The following is a 14,903-nucleotide window of genomic DNA, read 5'->3' on the forward strand; positions in this document are numbered from 1 at the left end:
CCCACACCGTGTCCTCCCGTCCTCTGGAGCATCATCATCCCCGTTTTCCATGTGGAAAATCTCAGCTAGTAATTAGCACGGCGGGGATTCAAACCCTGGTCTCTCTGAGCCAACGTCCGGGCTCCCGGGCTTCTCCACAGCCTCTGTCTGCCCAGCGCTCACATCAGAACCCTCTGGACTTCAGGTCTCAGAGCCTCTCAGTTCACCCCAGAGGGGCTGTGGGTCACTTCTACTAGATCCAGAATTCTCCAGGCTCCATGAAGCACACACAGAAGCCAGAGAGTCTGTGCTCACCAGTCTGAAAAGAGTGTGTGTGACAAGGGACTTCCAGGGGGAGAGAACGGAGGGCCACTTGAGGTGCTGGTTTACAGAAAGCCTTAATTCCAAGTTTCATGCTCTTCTTTAAAGGGTGACACTCAGTGATTTATGCTGCTTGTAATACAGGCTGAGCATCCTTCATCCCAAATGCTTGGGACCAGAAGTTTCAGACTTTGGAATATTGAGAGATCTTGGGGATTTATATACACACACACACACACACACACACACACACACACACACACAGTCTGAAGGTAATTGCCAAGGTCAATGCTTGGCACCAGAATCACGAGGCACTCACAGCTTTGTAGGTTCAAGCAGCAATTCTTTATTCCAGCTCTCACACCGCCTCCACACAGGTCCAGGGGCAATCGCGTTCTGCCGTCTCCCGCACAATCCACCTACTCCACAAGGCTATCTCCAAATCCCCTTTTAATCTCACGAGAACTCAACGGGAACAAGCAGCAGAAACACCCTAATCCCAGCAAATAATCTTCAACTTCCAACTTCCCTAAAACCCATTATCTTAAACTGGCAACGCCTTAAACTCAAGGAGCCGGTTACTTCCTCAAACCTGATCAGCTCTAAACCCGGATCTGCCTTGGTCCTTGAGCAAGGTCACCTTATTAAAGCATGCATGCAATGTCCCATCGAATGTCCTCTAAGCAGCATGGGGTACGCTTGGCAAGGAAATTTCGATGCGTCATTCCTACTTGGTAATGGCCCTCAGCAGGTAATTTTATATGATAGTATAAATAGTTTTTTTAAAAAATTATTTCTTCTAATTAGTTGTACGTAACAGCAGAATGCATTTCGATTCATAGTACATAAGCAGAGCACAATTTTTCATTTCTCTGGTTGTACGTGAAGTAGAGTCACACCATGTGTGTCTTCATACACGTACTTAGGGTAATGATATTCATCTCATTCCACCATCTTTCCTACCCCCATGCCCCCTCCCTTCCCCTCCCTCCCTTTTGCCCTATTTAAAGTTCCTCCATTCCTCCCATGCCACCCGCCTTATGGATCAGCATCCACTTATCAGAGGAAATATCCAGCCTTTGGTTTTTGGGATTGGCTAACTTCACTTAGCACAATATTCTCCAACTCCATCCATTTACCTACAAATGCCATGATTTTATTCTCTTTTAATACTGAGTAATAGTCCATTGTGTGTATATACCACAGTTTCTTTATCCAGTCATCTATTGAAGGGCATCTAGGTTGGTTCCAGTTTAGCTATTGTGAATTGTGCTGCTATAAACATTGATGTGGCTGTGTCCCTGTGGTTTGCTGTTTTTAAGTCCTTTGGGTATGGACCAAGGAGTGGGATAGCTGGGTCAAATGGTGGTTCCATTCCAAGTTTTCTAAGGCATCTCCATACTGCTTTCCAGAGTGGTTGCATCAATTCGCAGACCCACTCACAATGTAACCCCTGGCAGTAAAAAAACCCAAATTACATGCCATTAATATAGTCACGAAATGAATCATTGCCCAGGGTTACTCAGCAGCGTAGGGGCATCCCCAGGAGGCCCGAATCAGCTGTCAAACAACAACAGCAGCTTTCATTCCCCACCAACTAGGCTGTGTTTTGGTTAAAAGTTTACTGTACACCACATTTAATTTTCTAGGAAAGAGAAATGATCTGAAGCAGGTGAGGGACCAGGAAGAGGGTCCCCTAGGGGTGAGAGTATATTCTGCTGGATGACTTTAAAAAAATCTTTCCTCCAGCTCATCTGCCTCATTAACAGTGGTTTTTGTCTTAGAAGTCATCTTCTGATTTTATTAAAGGTCATGCTAAGCCAGGCGTGGTGGCGCACGCCTGTAATCCCAGCGGCTCGGGAGGCTAAGGCAGGAGGATCACAAGTTCAAAGCCAGCCTCAGCAATGGTGAGGCACTAAGCAACTCAGGGCGACCCTGTCTTTAAATAAAATACAAAGTAGGGCTGGGGATGGGGCTCAGTGGTCCCGTAAACTTGAGTTAAATCCCTGGTACCCCCCCACACACCCCCGCAAAAAAAGGACATGCTATCTTGTTCTGTTATCGTGCATGCTTATCTGGTCCTTCAAAAACCCATCGCACATCTTCCACCCATAGGCTTTTTTTTTTTTCTTTTCATTATTATCATGACACTTTGGTGGATATCATGACCATTTTGTCTATTTCACTATTGTCCAGTGAATGAACAACTAGAGTCTCACTGTCAGTGTTAAAAAAACTTCAGCTTGGGGCTGGGGATGTGGCTCAAGCGGTAGCGCGCTCGCCTGGCATGCGTGCGGCCCGGGTTCGATCCTCAGCACCACATACCAACAAAGATGTTGTGTCCGCCGAGAACTAAGAAAAAATAAATAAATATTAAAATTCTCCTTAAAAAAAAAAAACTTCAGTTTACTGAAGGATGCTGAAAAGTGTCTTTTATATACATAAGAAAGTCAGGCATATTATTCCTCACTCAGCAAACAGAAGACCTCAGGCTCCACACCTGGTTCAGTACCATCACTGAACACAGAGGGCGCCAGAGGCAGCGTCAGTGGTCACAGGTGTGTCTTCCGTCACTGTGTTCCAAGCCTTGGCAACAGCAGCCATGGGTCCCTCATGCCAAACTCTTTCCAAAACCCATCCACACCCTCACCTCTGATCACTGCTGCTAGCATGCTGTTCAAGAACATATTTTTGTATTTACCCTCCATCGATCTAAAGATACACTGGCCATGTGGCTGAATTGATGAGGTTACATTTTGGGGAAAATACATGGCATTAAGATTATTTTCGATGAGAATTTCAGCCCCAGGATGAGCAGAATGGTTGTCAAGGAATAACAAAATTTTATAGTCATCAGCCAATTCAGCTTCCCTGCAGTCAACACCAGCCACTGGTACAAAATGTTTGGGAAACCCATCAGAACAGATCCCTGGCCATCCAAGCCTTCTGTTAGCATTAATGGACTGGTAAGAATTGCACTCCTTGCCGGGCAGCATGGTGACGCATATGTAATCCCAGCAGCTCGGGAGGCTGAGGCAGGAGGATCTCGAGTTCAAAGCCAGCCTCAGCAACTTAGTGAGGACCTAAGCAACTCAGTGAGACTCTGTCCCTGGGTTCAATCCCTGGTACCAAACACATACAAACTAACAAACAAACAAAAAACTCCACACTCTCTGAATTCAGTGAATTCACACACACTCAATGAATTCAGCCCCATCCTAGCACAATCATTCTGTCTTTGGCATCCTAAGTTTCTGTAGGGGCTGCCTTGTCAGCTGTAGTCAGTATCTTCCTGGGCAACAACATTAGAACAATGGCATTTCACCAGCATTATAGACTGGCTCTGGCATTAGATTTTCATTAGCCACAACATCGTCAGAGAATTTTTCCATTGCTTTGTGATCAGCACTTGCTCTGTCATCACAAGCCATCAAATACACGGTGCCATGACTTTTCTTGGAGATCTGCAACCTGCCTGTGGAATACTTAACAGCTCCCTTCTATTGTGGTTCGTCATGATACTGTCAAGTGTCCTGGGGCCACTCTTCAAACACACAGTCAGGATCTTCATTTTGAATCTTACGCAGCATTTTCTTATTTTCCATTAACTTCTGTTCATGGCACTCAGCCTGGAATGTCAAGTATGTTCTTCTGTTCCTTCAGGCCCTGGATGGTGGTCAGCGCACATCACACCCTTCTGTGAGATGTTCCTCACTCACCGCCGTCCAGTTTTTCCAACAGTGTGACTTCCTGGGCTACAGATGGGTGTAAATCTTTTCCTCTTTTCTTATCGCTGCTACCCACAGGGGCATCTGCAGGCCTTTTTGACATTTGCAACAATATCTTTTCCTTGCAGAGCAGAGAATAACCAAAACCATGTTTAGTAATGCCCAGAGGTCTTGGCCCATGTGGGGCAGCATGAGGAACCTGCTGTTGAGGCTGTTGACCTGTGGATGTGTGGATGGTGTGCTTGTGTGGAGGAATCTGGGGGTTATGGTTCGGATGTGCTGACCCCTGAAAACTCACGTGGGAGACATGCCAGAAGGTTTGGAGGAGAAATGATTAACTGAAGTGGTAGAGTGTGGCTAGAGGAGGTGAGAATCAGGTCGTGGCTTTGGTGTATCTACTTGTATCTGCAGAGTGGAGTCTCTCTGTGTTTCCTGATGTGAGCTGCCTCCCTCTGCCACACTTTCCTACCATGATGTTTAGCCCCATCTCAAGCTGGCCTATGGACTAAGACCTCTGAAACCAGGAGCCCTCAAATTAACTTTTCCTCCTTTATAATGGTTCTGGTCAGATTCTTTAGTCAAAGCAGTGAAAAAGCTGACTAAAACAGAAATTGGTGCCAGGAGTGGGGTCATTGCCTTGACTAACCTGACTACGTGGTTCAGAAGCTTTTTGAGCTTTTTGGAATTGGTGGGAAGAACTTTGAGATGTTTAGCAGTGCAAGTTGGAAATGCTTTAGGATATTATAAGCAGAGCTTAATGGCTAATTGTGGTGGGAGCTCAGCAATAGGACTGTGGGCAGTGAAGACAGGGCTCAAGAGGGGTCAAAAAAAAAAAGGGGGACTCTATTGGAATTTGGAGTAGAGGTCATTCATGTTATGTTGTGGCTGAGAAGTTGTCTTCATTTGCCCGTGTCCAGAGACTTTCTGTGAGGCTGATTTTAGGAGCGATGGACTTCTTAATCTGGTGGAAGAAATGTCTAGGCAGCATAACATTCAGGCAGTGGCATGAATATTGCTGGCAGCTTTTAGCCAAATTTGTTGTGAAAATCAGGAGCAGGAAGCAGAGCAGAAAGATTTGGGGAAAGAACTTGAAAGGTCCAACTAGGGCTAAGCCAGTTGCAGTTGTTAAAGACATTACCACCACTAAAGAAATGCTGAAGAGGCTGGGGCTGGAGCTCAGTGGTAGAATGCTTGCCTAGCATGGGAGAGGCCCTGGGTTCAATCCTCAGCATCACATTAAAAAAAGGTAAATAAATAAAATAAAGTTATAAGAAATATTTAAAAAAAAGAAATGCTAAACACTTTGCCTAGACACGATAAGAAAGATGAGGGCATCTCAATCTTAGGAGCTGGCAAGACCACACCCATCTCAAGCTCCAGGGAATAAAGGTGAAAATTCTCTTGAGAAGAGACCAGGGGGCAACCTCCTTGCACAGGGGGCCTAGAAAGTTTGTTCAGCATCCTCAGACACCCAGACACTCAGAGACTGCTGCAGCAAGAGTCCCTGGAGGCTGGACCACTGCTCAAGATGGCAGCCAACCTTGGCATCAACTACGGGGTGCTGGTTCTGCAGGAACGCAGGATGCTGGAGCCAGGGGGCCATGGAAGCTTCCACCAAGATTTCAAAGGAAGGCCTGGGAGGCCAGGCAGAGTTCAGCAGGGTTGGAGTCCCTGTGGGCACCTCCTGAGAAGTCAAGGTATGGAGCGGTGAGGAAGCCGAAGCTGCAGTGGAGAGCCCCAAGATCAAGAAATGCCAGGAACCTGGGACATCACCCTAGGAAAGCTGCAGGAATCCAGCAGAGACAAGCCAACGGAAAGGCCACTTGGGCTGCAACAAACATGGCCACAGGGGCAGAGCTACACGTGCCCTTTGGAGAGAACGTTAGGACGCCATGTGCCCTAGATGCCGGCCGTGGAGCTACAGGACTTGTTTGCCCAGCTGGACTTTGGTCTTGCTTTGGTGTTATGCCTTCTTTCTATGCCCCTATTTTTGTAAATGAAAACCAGTTCTTCTATATGTTGGATACTTGTAAATTGCTTTTGCTCTTACAGCAGCTCACAATAGAGATTGCCTTGAGCCTCAGAGAAGACTTTGGACTTGAACTCTGAGCAATCTCAGAACTATTGACTATGGGGACTCTTGGGAATGGACTAAATGTATTCTGCATTGTTAGATGGTTGTGAGCTTTTGGGGGCCAGGGGCAGAATGTGATGGTTTAGATGTGGTGTTCCCCAAAAGCTCACATGTGAAACAATGCAAGAAGGTTTGGAGGAGAAAAGATTGGATTATGGCCTTAGCCTAATCAGTGAGTCAATCCCAGTTAATGGGATTAACTAAAGTGATAGGGTGTGGCTGGAGGGGGTGGGAATTGGGGCGTGGCTTTGGTGTATCTACTTTTGTCTGGAGAGTGGAGTCTTTCTCTGTTTCCTGATGTGAGCTGCTTCCCTCTGCCACACTCTCCCGCCCTGATGTTCAGCCTCACCTGGAGTCAGGAATGGAGCCAGCCTTCCATGGATTAAGACCTCTGAAACCGTGAGCCCTCAAATAAACTCTTCCTCCTCTACAATCGGAGGTTTGATGCTTTCCCAGGAGCTTGTCCTCTGTCCTTGCTTGGGCGGAGGGCCGGGCTGGGTCCCTGGGAAGCATGATGCATGGGTAGGTCAGGGCCTTTTCCGTGTGGGACCCTCAGTGACAAGCAGGGAGCTTGCTGACCACAGATGACACACAACCGCAACCGATGAAACCAGGGAAAAGACTACTCACAGCTGTTAGCAAATGTTACCAGGAACATGTTTCATTCCCTGGAAAAGGAACGTCATTTGTCATCGGTGATACAATAAATCTGAGATGAAATTTCAAATTGAAAAAGGAAACTTTCACCCAAGAACTTGGTCCATCCTTTGGGGCCCCAAATCACACCAAGTCCATGCTGTGGTGACCCACAGTACTTGCTAGGTTGGTAAGATTGATGGCAATAAATGCAATAATGTTGGTGTATCCCTTTCTGTTGGGCTAAGAGCTTTACGCTGATAATCTCATTTAATCCTTATAAAAGTACTTAGCCAGTAGAATAATCCAAATATACAAATCAGCACACGGATCAGAGACTTAAAAATAGATTCTACCCCACCCTCACTTCATCTTAACCTGTTATGAAACTACTCATCGGGGAGAGCAGTTTCCATGTCAATGGTTGATTCAATCATTTGTATCGTTTCCAAGGATTTATTGAGGTTTAGAAATGGTCGGTTTGGTCTTCCTGACCAGTGTCTGGTCAGCACTCACTGTCTGGGACAATTTGGCACAGGAAACAGCCTTGAACTTTTCCAATGAGATCCTTGAAATGGGCGGCCGTTGACTAACAGGAGGATTCAGAAAATGGAGGACTTCTCTTCCCGCCAGCCCTGCCGTTCACGGTCTTCAGTTCTGCACTCTGATGGACATTAACAATGACCAACTTCAAAAAGTTCCAGCTGGCTGCAGTGGCGTGGGCCTGCAGTTCCAGCTACCTAAGGTGTGAGGATCCTGCGAATCCAGGAGTTCGGGGACAGTGTGGGCAACTCAGTGAGCCCTTGTCTCCAAATAAAATACAAAATAAGGCTGGGGCTGTGGCTCAGTGGTTGAGACCCCCTGAGTTCAATCCCCAGTAAGCCTCCCCCCTACCACCACCACCACCACCACCACCCCCCCCCCCAAAAAAACAGGAATAGACCTGGTGCAGGCAGAGCCAGGACACCAACCAGTGCCCAGCCACGCTCTGCTCTCTGGGGGTGGACTAATAGAAACTGAAACCACCTTGCTTGAGTTTGGATCTTAAGCCCACAGGTTGGTTCCCACCTGGTGCTATCAGAAGGCGGTGGGAACTTTAAGGACCAAATGGGAGGTCCTTAAATCATTGGAGGTTTGTCCTCGAAGGGCACCGAGGGGCCCCCGATTTCTTCCTCTTCCCCTCTCTCACCCCCACGGACAGGTGAGTAGTTTGATTCCATCATACACTCCCTCCATGATGCGCCACCACAAAACAACGTGTCAGCTGAATATAGGCTGAAACCTCTAGAACTAAGCCAAAATGACCAACCCTTTTGTCTTTATAAGCTGATTATCTCAGGTATTTGTCATAGTGATGGAAAACTGACCAACACACCATTCTTCCTCCCCTCCCTGTGGCCACAGAGGGGAACCAGGGCCCATCCTCAGTGGAAATTTTTCTTTAGCACACTGAAAACATTCACATGGGGATTTGTGTTTATATTTACGTATTAATTTGTGTATGCATGGAGTATCGTGTCTGCAGAAAGGAATGGGAAACTTGTATTTTTTACACTGTTAAATATACAATTTCAGGGCTGGGGTTGTGGCTCAGTGGGTAGAGTGCTTGCCTGGCATGGGTGAGGCACTGGGTTTGTTAGGGTCCAGCAGAGCGTCGGAGAAAGAGACCACACAAGAGACTGGCTCCATGCAATTGGCAAAAGGGGATTTATTGGGGATCCATTCCAGCGCGCTGGGGGTCCGTGCTCACTCAAGAAGGGAGAGCAGCCCAGAGCCCAGAGCAGAGGTCAAGCCGAGCTTAAGTACACTTTCTGGAGAGGGCGGTGGGCTTTGCATACATCAGAACAAATCATCATGAGGCGCGGGAAAATTGAACAACAACTCTGAGACGTGATTGGCACATTCATTGGCGGGAACAGGTCGGGCAGGGGTGATTGGTCACTCCTAAGCGGGTTGCATATTCAAACTGATTGGTTTGGGCCCTGTGACAAACTGCACAGGGCCCTAGGCTAGATGGCCAGTAGGGCGTTGTCTTAACTATCTCAGGAAGCTGGGTGTAACAGAGGAATTTAATAATACCTAATCTTTTACATTTTAATTCAAGCTTTCCAGCTTAGAAACTTTACCCTTTCAGGTTCAATCCTCAGCACTACATATAAATTAAGATTAAGGGTCCATCAACAACTAAAAAAAAAAAAATTAAAAAATATGCTATTTCGTGTTGGGGCTATGGCTCAGTAAGGAGCACTTACCTGGCACTTACCTGGGTTCGATCTTCAGCACCACATCAAAATAAATAAATAAAGGTAAGGGTGTCTAAAGCAGATAAGATGTTTAGGAGGAGCCACTGCTGATTGAGTTGATTTTTTCCACCTTCTAATATTCCACTAGGTGGCACCATTGTCAAGTTCCTGTAGTTTCACATGGGCTGGGGAACGGACCACAGTCTACTTTCTGCCCAGATTGTCTTGTTTGTTTTCTTTTTTTTTTTTTTTTTTTTATTTTTCTTTCTTTTGAGTCACTTGAGAAATGAAAAAAAAAAAAGTTAGCGCTCTATTCAGAAATTACTCTCTCAGGCTAATACGAGCAAATGGGGTGCTTTTAAAAGGAATTTAATCATTGTTCTTTTATATGTTTATTTTATTTACTTATATGTGGTGCTGAGGATGGAACCCAGGGCCTCACAGGTGCTAGGTGAGTGCTTTACCACCGAGCCCCAGCCCCAGCCCAGGAATTTAATCTTTAGGCGAAAAATACCATCAAAAAATGTTTGTAAAGAGTGGTGCTGGGGAACAAGTTACTGTCTTCCACTCTCGTAAACATCCGCCCTGTGCCGGGCTCGGTGGCGCACGCCTGTGGTCCCGCGGACTTGAGAGGCTGAGGCAGGAGGCTCTCGGGTTAAGGCCAACCTGGGCAACTTTGCAAAATAAAAAATAAAAAGGGCCGGGGATGTGGTTCAATGGTAGCACAACCCTGGATTCAATCCCCAGAACAAAAACAAAATAAAACAAATCACCCCCGATAACCTGATCATCTAAAGTGAAAAATGCCCTCAGCTCTTCTGGAATTGGGCCTTAATTCTGAGCAGGTGAGTTTCCCACCTTTTTACCATCAACATCCTCTCCGTTATTTTTACTTCATTTGGGAAGATTTTTTTTCCCAAAATGGCATTGACCAAGTAGTTACTGATTCCTCTGTTTTGTATTTAAAGTCTGGGGGTGTCGCTCGTGGTAGGGTGTGGGCTTAGCGCGTGTGACACTCGGTTCCATCCCCAGGATCAAAGCAATAACAGCTTAAAAAGTGGATGAATTAAAGTCCCCAGGAGACCAGGGACAAACCTGGCTGGACTAATTTACCTCCATGCAAAAACTGGAGGAACCGGAACCGAGCAGAGGCCCTGGGGTTTGGACCCCACGTCTACCCCTGACCAGCCGCGGCACCGTGGGAGTCAGGGTAGCTGTGCCAACCTCCCAGCACCCAGCCAGGGAACGTGTGGACCACTTACTGTCATTGCCACTTTATTCTGTGTGTGCCACCGGCCCACAGGGACCCATGAGGAATCTCCCTCATTGGCCTTCCTGCCTGTCACTGCCCTGAGAACTCCCAGGTGGCTTCGGGAGTCTGGGCTTACTCTGGGCTGATAATAATCAGGATTCTTAGGTTTATAAAAGATCACTGCAACATCCATCGTGTGGAGCAGTTTTATGTATTTTTTTTTTTAAGGATAAGTATATCCCTTGCAATATCTGGGACATACTTACACTAAAAATATGATTCCCTGCTTATCTGAACTTCAAATAAACTGAATGTCCTGTGCTTTTATTTACTAGGGCTGGGAACCCCCTCTTTTGTAAACATATACAGATGAGCAGACAGTACCACAGTCCAGTCATAGAACACTTCTGTCACCCAGGCAAGTCCCCCCCTCGCCCTCTGGCAACCAATCCCCATCCCTCCTGAGTCCCGGGCAGTGCCTGGTTTGCCTCCTGTCCCTATAGATTGGAGAAGGCTGTATTTTTAAGTGGAGGGAGCTGGCCGTTACATAACTTAGTTAAAGCCTAAGTATTTGCATGAAGAGTTTGGTTTCATTTTTTCAAGTGAAACCACAGAACAGACTGGCTTTCCAACGTGGCTTGTGTGTTGTCATCAGAGCAGCCTCCGGTCACAGGTACGTGGATTATTTGAGTCTTCTGGTGCTTGCAGACCACACGGGTCACCCAGTTGTGGTGAGGGTGAGAGTCTCTTGGCTTAGCACTGCAAGTGGGGACCCTTTCCGGACCCAGCCGGGGCAGGGCAGAACGGGAGGGGACATCCCACCAACAGAGGGGACATTCAAGCACATTGTATACTTTGCCCACAGAACGTTTGTCCTTGGTGGCCTGAGGCTAGTCTTGGGGTGAGTGAACTGAGGGAGATCCTGCAGGTCAAGGGGCCTAGCACTGTGCCTGGTGGCTGGAAAACAGAATCACGTCTTTGTTCAACGTCCACCAAAGGCCGAAGACTCAGGATCTAGGGATACTTGTGAGAGATGGCACCTGCTTTAAGAAAGTTAATTCTTGGGGCTGGGGATGTGGCTCAAGTGGTAGCGCACTTGCCTGGCATGCGCGGGGTGCTGGGTTCGATCCTCAGCACCACATAAAAATAAAATAAAGATGTTGTGTCCGCTGAGAACTAAAAAATATAAAAAAAAAAAAAAGAAAGTTAATTCTTAGCTGGGTTCACGTTGGTAATCCTGGTGGCTTGGGAGTTTGAGGTAGGATCACAAGTTCAAAGCCAGCCTTAGCAGCTTAGCAGGGCCCTGTCCAAATAAAAAAATAAAAATGATAAAAACAGGCTGGGAATGTGGCTCAGTGGTAAAGCACCCCTGGGTTCAATCCCTGGTACCAAAAAGGAATATATATATATTTATTAAATATATATATATTTAATTCTTTGAGGATTAACATTTATTGAGCACTGACTCTGTGCCAGTGTTTTCTAAGCACTTTGTGAGTATTGACATCTGATCCTCATAAACACACGACAAAGCACCTGTCGTTCTCTGCACCTTGCCTATGAGGAAACTGAGGTTCAGGAAGGGTAAAGTCTCCCCAGGTCACACAGCTACTCTGGACCTAGGAGAGCCTTTTCTCTTCCCGCCACTCTGTGTTGCCACCGGATATGGTGTGACAACTTCTGTGGGAGCCCCAAAAGCAAGGCATCTGAGCCCCTGGGGGGAAAAAGAGTTACTGAGTATCAAGAGTATCAGGGAACAGAATTTCAAGCAGAGGGAATGGCATAGGCAAAGATTAGAGGTCTGAGAACTGGGACAAATGACATTTCAGGAAAAACCTTGAATATTTTCTGCAGAAAACAGTCCGATGTGGGCACGGGAAAGAGTCGCTGAGAGGAGCCTTGAGGACCTCCGGGAGTGACAGAGAGCTCCTCTGTTAACTTGGTGAGTTGTCTCTGGCACAAGTCTCCCTCGTGAGCCCGGTTTCTTCTGCTGTCAAAGAGTTGATATGAGGAGACGGAAGGGAGCCTTGTGGGTGACATGCACCCAGCACTTTAGGGACTGTGCGTGACCACCCGGGGGGCAGACGGGGTGGCGCAGGCTGCTCTGGGCACCTGTAACCCAGATTCAGTGTGCTTTTAAGAGGGCTGGGGACCCCCGTGTTCTCTCTGGCGGCCCCGCCCCCTCCCTTGGCCTGCCCCTGGAGCCCAGCATCCAACCAGTCCCCGGGTGGCACCTTGGGAAGGCGTCTGCAGGGAGCCCGGGGAGGGCAGAAATCCAGCGGCTGCTGTCCGGCTCCGCTCCCTTCCTGGGGACTTGTCACTATGGAAACGGGCCTCTTCCTCTGGGCCGTGGCGGGCGTGTTGATGCCATGGCTGAGCAGGCCACGAGTTCCTTCCTCTTTCCTGCTGCAGAAATTCACAGTAACTACGTGGCCCAAGAGCCGCAGCTCACACCTGAAGAGCCCGGGCTTGGGACAAACAATGGCTGTGTTTTCCCCAGGGTCCGGGGGACTTCTGGGTCAGCGGAGAGGCAGAGGAACGCAGGCCGAGAACAATGGGGCCTGGGGCCCACTTTCCCCTTCCTCCCAGGCCTTCCTAGTCAGGGGTTAAAAATGCATCAACAGGCGGTGGCAGGTAGCATTGTGTTTGGTGGCAGAGAACTGAATCGCAGAGTCCCTTTGTGTGGGCCAAGGCTCCCCAGAGGGCAAGGAACCTCCACTGCGGCCACTTGCTGGTGAGGCCCAAGCGGAGGGTGTTCTTGGAGTCCTGGCCTCTGCTCTCGGTGCAGGGCTGAGGGTGTGGGGATGTGGACACAGGAGGGGGACGCAGGGGAGGCCACACCCGTGTCCTGCCAGTCACTTCTGCACGCAGGGGAGATTCAGGTGTGGTCAGCTGGAGGCCTGCTCAGAGCTGTCCCTGCCGGGGCTGGTCCCACTCACAGGTCACCCCTTAGAGCCAGGGGCAGGGTCAGAGTGCCCTGGACCTGGCGTTCCACATGCCTATGAGGACACAGGCACAGGCTCCCTGGCCAGGACATCCCAAGGCAGTGCCAGGCCTGGTGGTCCCCTTGCTGGGCACACCAGAGCGCCATGGCCAGCCAGGGCCTGGAGGTCCCTCAGGGAAGGGTCATCTTACATATGGCATGGGGGGGTTGGCCTTGATGTGACCTGAGGGAAACATTTCACCCAGGAGCCGGGACAGTTCAGTTCCTTTCTAGAACGTTCTGCCTTGAGCACCCAGGATCCTTCCTGGGCACGCCGCAGCCCTGCTTGCTTTGTAGCTGGAGCTTCCTTGATTTGGGGTATGCCTGCTCCTTCCCCTCGTGTCTTACACATTCTAAGTAGCAAAGTGAAAGTCGAGTTTTCTTTTTGAGGGGTCTGAACCCCAAATCCCAAGGAAATGCCGACCGTGGGGAAAGCAGACGGTGACCGAGTGAGGGATTCGGGGCAGCGCAGTCCGCTTGTCCTCCTGATGCAGGAGGAGGTGGCTGTGCGTGCTCCGGGGCCTGCAGAAGCCGGGGCTTTTGTACAAGGCTCTGCCGTCTGAGGGGTCTCTCTGCAGAGACGATGGCGGTGGGGTCCCCTAAGGCACAGATCCCTGAGGACACCCCCTGGAGGGACCATCCCCCAGCACTGGCCCTCGGGACAGGAAACTAGCCCCTTTGAAGTTCTGTTTTGTTTCGTACTCAGGATTGAACCCAGGAGCACTTTACCACTGAACCACTGAACCACATCCCCAGCCGTTTTCATCTCATTTTTGTCGTTTGGTACTGGGGATCTAACTCAGGTGCTTTACCACCGAGCTGCATCCCCAGCGCTTTTAACTTTCCAATTTTAAGACAGGGTCTCACTAAGTTGCTGAGGGTCTTGCTAAGTGGCTGAGGCTGGCTTCAAATTTGAGATCCTCCTGTCTCAGCCTCCCGAGTCACTGGGATTACAGGTGTACACCACCGCACCTGGCCCCCTTGTTTTCAAATACATATTGTTTTGTTGAGATAATCGCAGCTTCGAGTGCATTTGTGGAAAATAATACAGAGAGCTGTACACTTTGCCCAGTTTTCCCCTGATGGTAACATTTTGTTTACTGCAGTATAATATCCCAGCCAGGGTATTCAGTTGGAGTGACCCACAGACCTCACTGAAGGGCTCCACGGTTAGGCATGTGCCCGTGAGCGGCTGTAGGCGGAGTTCCGTGAGGCCTCAGCATCTGTGTCAATTCCCATATCCAACCCCAAAGTGGAGACCCTGAAAGTTCCAACCCCACCTGATCCCTCCCTCGCCCCAGTTCTTTCCCAACCTCCACCCTTAACCTCTGGAACCACTACAGGCTGAATATCCTTTCTCCAAAATGCTTGGGAACAGAAGTGGTTTGAATTTTTTTCTTTCAGATATTGGACTATGATACAGATATAAATGAGGTATTCTAGAGACAGGACCCAAGTCTAACAAGATTCCTTTGCTTCATATGTACCTAACTGGAAGGCAATTTTTCAAAATACAACATTTCAAATGATTTTGTGCATGAAACAAAGTTTCACAGAGTGGAATTTTCCACTTGTGATATCACGTTGGCACTCAAAATATTTCCAATTTTGGAGCATTTTAGATTTT

At 48.4% G+C, this 14,903-nt stretch overlaps 1 protein-coding gene across 1 annotated transcript in view; it reads left to right on the forward strand.

Moving 5' to 3' along the window:
* The first annotated feature begins 10,816 nt into the window (after window positions 1-10,816).
* The window catches only part of Pecam1 (platelet and endothelial cell adhesion molecule 1), a 73,165-nt gene continuing 69,078 nt past the window's right edge, over window positions 10,817-14,903 (forward strand). The window contains exons 1-2 of the mRNA XM_013359918.3: window positions 10,817-10,966; window positions 12,148-12,235. The gene's annotated coding sequence lies outside the window, so the exon portion shown is untranslated. The remainder of the gene's footprint in view (window positions 10,967-12,147; window positions 12,236-14,903) is intronic.

The sequence above is a fragment of the Ictidomys tridecemlineatus genome, chromosome 3 (genome assembly GCF_052094955.1).
Source record: "Ictidomys tridecemlineatus isolate mIctTri1 chromosome 3, mIctTri1.hap1, whole genome shotgun sequence".
Classification (NCBI taxonomy): Eukaryota; Metazoa; Chordata; class Mammalia; order Rodentia; family Sciuridae; genus Ictidomys; species Ictidomys tridecemlineatus.